Below are 7290 nucleotides of genomic sequence, written 5' to 3' on the forward strand. Positions count from 1 at the left end.
GCAACAAGTGGAGTGAAGGGAATGTTAGAAGGACGGGCAAATGGGAGAAGGGAGTCACTAGAAATAAACAATTTCAAGAAGAGACAAGGTCAATTGTAGGGGGGGAATAAGGGGGATAGGGTAGGTTAGAGGGCAATATAATTAGTATTACACAAGATGATTACTATGGAAGTCTTTTGCAAAACAATACATGTTTAGTCTGTATTGAATTGCTTCCCTTCTTAGTGGGGCTAGGGAGGGAGTGGGGGAGGGAAAGAAGTTGGAATTCAAAGTAGTAGAAACGAATGTTGAGAATTTTTACTGCTTATAATCAGGAAATAAGAATTACAGGGATAGGGGTATGGAAATTCATCTTGCCTTGCAAGAAAAGAAGGAAGATGGGGATAGGAGAGGGGTGGGGTGTAATGGACGGGAGGGTACATTGAGGGAAGGAGTAACCAGAATGCAAGGTATTAGGAAGTGGAGAGAGGGGGGTGATGGGGAGAAAAATTGGTCATGTTACAAAGTGAGGTAAAAGCAATTAGTATTAAAACAATAGACTGAATTAATTACTGAGAATAAATCAATGACATCTATACTTTAGGGAAAAGAATTTCAGTCTAAATCCCTAGAGGAAGGCAGCCTCTGATAAAATTTGGCATTGATGGAAAAGTCAAGGTTTTATTGGTAAATTTGGTTTTATGATTGCCATTTAATCAGGAACTAGAACATATATAGAAATTCATGTAAGCCACTTAAGACTTGCCTAAAAGATGTTACTTAGCCAAAATGAAGCTATAATCATATTTTAAACCTGGTTATAGGAACCTGTCGTTTTTAGATGATGTGGGACTACTAAATTACTGCTCTTCTGAGTCTAACTCCAGGTATGGGAAGCAAGAAAGGCGATCCGAGCCTCCATTACATGATGCCAGTATGCTCATGAGATGCTGGTATGAACTGCATAGGTGATCTCAAGGGAAGAGTGGGAGAGCAGCTGTTCAGCATGGACTGAGGTGAAATTCTCCAGACTCAATTTCCCCAATTACACCTGTCAGACTTTAAACCTGACTGAATAAAAGTGGACAATCTACTTCTGCCTGGAATAGACATGAAGTTGGGGAGATATTGTTTCCCTGAAATGTCCCCACTCTTGGTGGCAATTCCCTATAGTGAAAAGGTTTGTAAGCTTAATACCAGGTCTATTCAGTTAGAGATTATGGGTAGAGGAACATCCGAGGCTGCCTAAAATTAAGCTATTACGCATAGAACTTCAGACCAACAACATTGAATTAGGGTCTTTTTATTCTTAGTAATACTGAGGAGACAATTAGATCAAGAGATTGTGAAGTTAGCAACATAAATATTATCTGTGTATCAGTTGGCTTATGTTTAAAAAAATTTTTTTTTGTGGTCCATATTATAAATGCTTTAAAAAGATGTATCGCCTGACCAAAAGTTGGAATTGCTTTATCTGTTATAAACTGTGTTAAAAAATTAAAAAAAGGAGAATTAGAACTAATGGGAGGAACCATGATAAAGAAGAAACAAGAGAACAAAAGAAAAAGAGAGCAAATCTTTTCTTCCATCCAATATTCTTTCTCTGAATGTGAATAGTATTTTCTATCGTGAATCTTTTGGTGCTATCTTAGATCTTGCATTGCTGAGAAGTAGTATTATTGTGCACAATATTTTCTTGGTTCTGCTCATTTCACTCAATGTAAGTCTTTCCAAGAATTTCTGAAATTCATCTGCTCATCATTTCTTAGAATGCAATAGTATTTCTTACATTCACATACCACAGCTTGCTCAGTCATTCTGTGATTGATGTATATTCTCTCAATTTCCAATTCTTGGCCAACATGAAAAGAGCTGTTATAAGTATTTTTGCACGTTGGTCCTTTTCCCATTTTTATGATCTCTTTGGAAGAGATATAGGAGTAGTACTGCTGGGTCAAAGAGTATGCACATTTTTATAGCCCTTTGGGAATAATTCCAAATTACTCTTCGTAATGGTTGGATAAGTTAACAACTCGACCAAGAACACATTTGTTCTGATTTTCCCATGTCACCAACATTTATTATTTTCGACTTTTGTCATTTTGCAAGTCTTATAGGTGTGATGGGTGTACCTCAGACTTGTTTTGATTTCTATTTTTCTATTCAATAGCAATTAAGAACATTTTTATGTGACTATGCATATATTTAATTACTTCATCTGAAAACTGCTTGTTCACATGCTTTAACCATTAATCAGCTGGGAAATTAGTTGTATTCTTATGAATTTAGGGGAATTTTCTATGTATTTTAGAAATGAGACCTTTATCAGGGACATTAGTTGTAAAAGTCCGTTCCCAATTTTCTGCCTCCCTCCTAATCTTGGTTTCATTTTGCTTTATTTGTGCAAAAACTTTTCAAATTAATGCAAGTAAAAGCATTCATTTTTCATTTCTTGGTGTTTTCTGTCTCTTGATTGGTCATAAATTCTTCCCTTCCTCATAAATCTGACAGGTAAATGACTTCTTGCTCTCCCAGTTTCCTTATAATCTCAGCCTTTATATCTGAATTGTGTACCCATTTTGAATTTATTTTGTTGTAGGCTATAAGATGTTGGTCTTTGCCCAGTTTCTGTCATACTATTTTCCAGTTTTCTTAGCAGTTTTTGTTAAATAGTGAATTTTATCCCAGAAGCTGTAGTCTTTGAGTTTATCAAGCAGGAGTTCACTGTAGTCATTGGGTACTCTGTCTGATTTACTTAACTTATTCTACTGATTGGCCACACTATTTCTTAGCCAGCACCAAAAAGTTTTGATGACTGCTGCTGTATAATACACTTTAAGAACTGATATAACTAGGCCATCTTCCCTTGCATTTCTTTTCCTTAATTCCCTTGATATTCTGGACATTTTGTTCTTCCAAATGAATTATGTTATTTCTTCTAACTGTAGAAAATACATTTTTGGTAGTTTGATTGCTATGAGATTGAAGAAGTAAATGACGTTAGATAGAATTGTCATTTTTATTATATTAGATTGGCTTAATCATGAGCAACTGATGTTTTTCCAATTATTTATATATGACTTTATTTGCATGAAAAGTGTTTTGTAATTATGTTCATATAGTTTCTAGGTGTGTTTTGGCAGATAGACTCCCAAATATTTTATAATATATATGATAATTTTAAGTGGAATTTCTCCTTTTATTAACTAATTTTCAATTTTCAGCATTCACATTCACAAAATTTTGAATGTACAATTTTCTCCCTTTCTAGTCCCTCCTCCCTCTCAAGGACTGTGTATTCATATTATATTTTCCTCCAATCTGTCCTCCTTTCTATCATCCACCCTCTTTCTCCCATCTCCCTCCCATCTATTTTCCTGTAGGTCTAGATATATTTCTATGCCCCATTGCCTACATCTTACTTCCTAGTTGTATGGAAAACATTAACATTCAGTTTTAAAGCTTTGAGTTCCACTTTGTCTCCCTTCCACCCTCCCACTCATTATACATATGTAGTCATACAAAACACTTACATAGGTGGTGTTGTGAAAGACTACATTTCCCTCTACCTTTCCTGCACTCCATCTAATCTGTTCTCTCCTTTGACCTGTCCTTCTACCAAAGTGTTTGCTTCCCGATTATCTCTTCCCCTAATCTGCCATCCTTTCTTATATCCCCTATTTCTTATCCCTTTCTCCCTGTTTTCCTGTAGGGTAAGATAGACTTCCACACTCAATTGAATTGGTATCTTATTCCCTCCTGAAGCCAAATACAATGAAAGGGAGGCTCACTTGTTCCCTCTCACCTTTCCCTCCATTGCAAAAGCTCTTTCTTGCCTATTTGATGTAAGATTATTTACTACATTCTACGTCTCCTTTTGTATTTCTCCTAGCATATTCCTCTCCAAACTTAATTTTCTCTGTTAGATATCTTCTCTTCATATTCAGCTCACCTTGAGCCTTCTGTATCTGCCTATGTTTGTCTATCTATCTGTCTTTCTCATTCTGTCTCTCTCCATCTCTCTCTTTCTCCATCTGTCTGTCTGTCTGTCTCTCTCTCTCTATACACACACACACACACACATATTTAGAAAAACATATATTTTCACATACACAAGCACATAGATACACATATTCAACTATTCTGATACTGAGAAAGGTCTCATGAGTTAAAAATATCATATTTCCATATAGAAATGTAAACAGTTCAACTTTAATAAGTCCCTTGTGGTTTCTCTTTCCTTTTTACTTTCTCACACTCCTCTTGATTCTTGTATTTGAAATTCAAAATTTTCTCGTCAACTTCAGTCTTTTCAACATGTTAGAATGCTTGGAAGTCTTCTATTTCACTGAAGTTCTATTTTTCCCCTGACGTATCATACTCATTTTGACTGGGTAGGTGATTCTTGGTTTTAATCCTTGCTTCTTTGACCTATGGAAGATCATAGTCCAAACCCTCTGATCCCTTATTGTATAAGTTGCTAAATCTTGTGTTATCCTGATTGTTGCTCAAATTGTTTCTTTATGGCTGTTTGTAATATTTTCTCCTTGTCCTGGGAATTCTCGAATGCGGCTAAAATATTCCTAGCAGTTTTCTTTTGGGGATCACTTTCAGTAGATGATGAGAAAATTTTTTATATTTTTAGCTTACCCTCTGACTCTGGGAGAATTTTCCTTGATAATTTCTTGAAAGATGATGTGTTGGCTCTTTTTTTGACCATAACTTTCAGGTAGTCCAATAATTTTCAAATTATCTCTCCTGGATCCATTTTCTAGGTTAATTATTTTGCCAATAAGATATTTCACAGTCTTCCATTTTTTCATTCTTTTTGCTTTGTTTTATATTTTCTTGATTTTGATCAAAATCATTAGCTTCCATTTACTCTGTTTTAATTTTCAAGGAATTACTTTCTTTCATATGCTTTTGGACCTCTTTTTCCATTTGACTCTTTCTTTTTAAAGTATTCTTCTTCTCATTGGCTTTATGGACTTCTTTTGCTATTTGGATTAGTCTCATTTTAAAGCTATTATTTTCTTCAGCATTTGGAGGGGTTCTTTAAGAAGCTATTGGCTCTTTTTAAATTTCTTTCTTTTTTTTTCCTTTTGCATTTTTTAAAGGAGGAAACAGGTCTTCTTGGGACCTCATAGGGAGAAAAGCATACGCATGTCATTGAGAGGATATTAGATGGCTTTTGGTCAGAGCCACTTACTAGATTTCTTTCTTGTTATTTTGGGCAGAGACAAATTGTTTCCATCTGTAGCACTTAGAAGCAGCTTCTCTTTTGACAGTTTCAGGAGACTGAGGGACAATGAAGGTGACATTGGATATAAACGACTAATCATGACCCTCAGTGGCAAGACTCATGTAGCTACTATTGGTTCATCTCTCTAAGGGTGGGAAAGATGAACTAATTTCAGTCAATGGCTCTCAGAGACAGAGGAATGATAGTACTCAAGCAACGTAAGACTCAAGTGCCAACTCCAGACTGCCTTACTCCCCTGCAGCTTTCAGTTACCTCGTATGAGGAATGATGGTGAGGCCTCATTGCATCCAGGGTTGCTCTTCCCTTGGAGCCAAGTCAGGCTCTCCAGCCTCAGGACAAAGTCATCATTTACTATGGTGGTTATATGGGGCACAGATCACAGATTTAGAATGGGAAGTGACCCCAGAGATCATCTCTTTCAACCCAGGAAACAGACCCAGAGAGGGGAAGCCCCTTGCCTATGTTCACTGTGTCAGAAACAAGATTTGAATTCAGATCTGCTTTCCTCAGAAGCAGTCCAGCATTTTATCCAGACCATTCCATTCTTTCTCTGTCTTCTTTGTGACTGCTGGTTTCCTCTCTGGGAACTGGATGAGTAGGAGCCTTCCAGCCCTCATCATGTTCCAAAGAGGTGGTATGATTTAGGCTTGCTCCCTTCTACTGAGGAGTTCTGTTCTGGAGTTCCAAGCTTCTGATATTTATTACCTCCTGGATTCCTGTGGGTTATAGCAGAGACTTGGTCAGAGAGGTCACATTACAGTCATTTGAGGCTCTGGACCCTTCCTGGGCTTACAGGAACACCCAGGTGCTGGGGAAAAAACTCCATGATCATCCCAGGGCAGGTCTCTACTTCCCACTCTCTCCCTCTCTGGTTATGTGGTTAGTCACCAAAACTGCTATTTCCAGTCCCCAGGCCAGGGACTTGAGCTCTCAGGCAAGCTGCATCATTAAGGCCAAACCCTCACTATACTGATCCCCCCCCCCCCAGAATAAAGGGGAGAACTGCAGAAACTGAATCCACCTTTACAATCTTTACTGGCCCTGAAGCACGTCACCTGCTGGGAGATACTATACTGGATGCCCTGTAACATGTCCAGCATTTGAAAGACGTCAAACAGCCATACCGTATGGATCCTCTGTAGTGTCCCTACCTGCTCCTCTTCATGCTCAATCTTGGTCTGCAGCAGCTGGAGGAGACATCAGGCTGTGAGATCTCAAGTGGAGTTGATGTACAAGATATTCTGACCTAGGCTGCTGGTCATATTGGCAACTGTACAGAGGCACACCTGAGTTCTGAAACTGACTGGGGCTCTGGCAATTTTGTGACTTCCTTAATATAGAGGTCAGAGTCTAGCAGCTTGTTAAGCTTGCAATATTTGTAGCCAAGATAGCAGTGGAGGTCTTGAGCTCTTCATAGAGATCAGCGCCATTGAAGGGGAAAGATGAAAACTGAGCCAGCAGTACGCTCCTCACAACAACTAAGTCCTTATAAAGCAAGGAATATTTCTGAGAAACTTCCCAGGACTGCAGAGACAAAGTCTACCATGGTCCTGATGCCAATGGCCCCCAGCAGCTGTAGCATGTCCTGGTTGAGGCCTGAGAAAAGCCTCACCCTGAGCACACCCATCCTGGGGCAGGGGTCTGGATTTGCAGGGAGAAGGGCCAGGCACCCCACCCCCCCCCAGTAGGCATGACCCTCGAGGCCCCCAGGGCTTCAGACTTATAATCTTCTTACATCATTCTTATTTCTCTTTCCAATTTTCCTCTACCTCTATTACTTGATTTTCAAAATCCTTGTTTTACTCTTCCATGGCCTGAGACCAATTCATGTTTTTCTTGAAAGCTTTGTATTTAGGAACTTTGGCTTTGATGTCTTCTTCTGATTGTATGTTTCCATCTTCCTTGTCACTAATGACGTAAGAAAATACATCTTTGGATGGGGACCCAAAATGGCATAGTGAGATGAACTCCTCACCTAAGATCTAAGACAAACTCCACATATTTCTAAAAAGAGAATCAGAAAAAGTGTCGAGTGGCAGAATCCAACA

At 38.5% G+C, this 7290-nt stretch overlaps 1 pseudogene; it reads right to left on the reverse strand.

Moving 5' to 3' along the window:
- Positions 1–5858: 5858 nt before the first annotated feature.
- Positions 5859–6869, reverse strand: LOC140514746 (DNA repair protein RAD51 homolog 4 pseudogene; annotated as a pseudogene).
- Between the last annotated feature and the right edge of the window lie 421 nt (positions 6870–7290).

The sequence above is a fragment of the Notamacropus eugenii genome, chromosome 7 (assembly GCF_028372415.1).
Source record: "Notamacropus eugenii isolate mMacEug1 chromosome 7, mMacEug1.pri_v2, whole genome shotgun sequence".
NCBI classification, from domain to species: Eukaryota; Metazoa; Chordata; class Mammalia; order Diprotodontia; family Macropodidae; genus Notamacropus; species Notamacropus eugenii.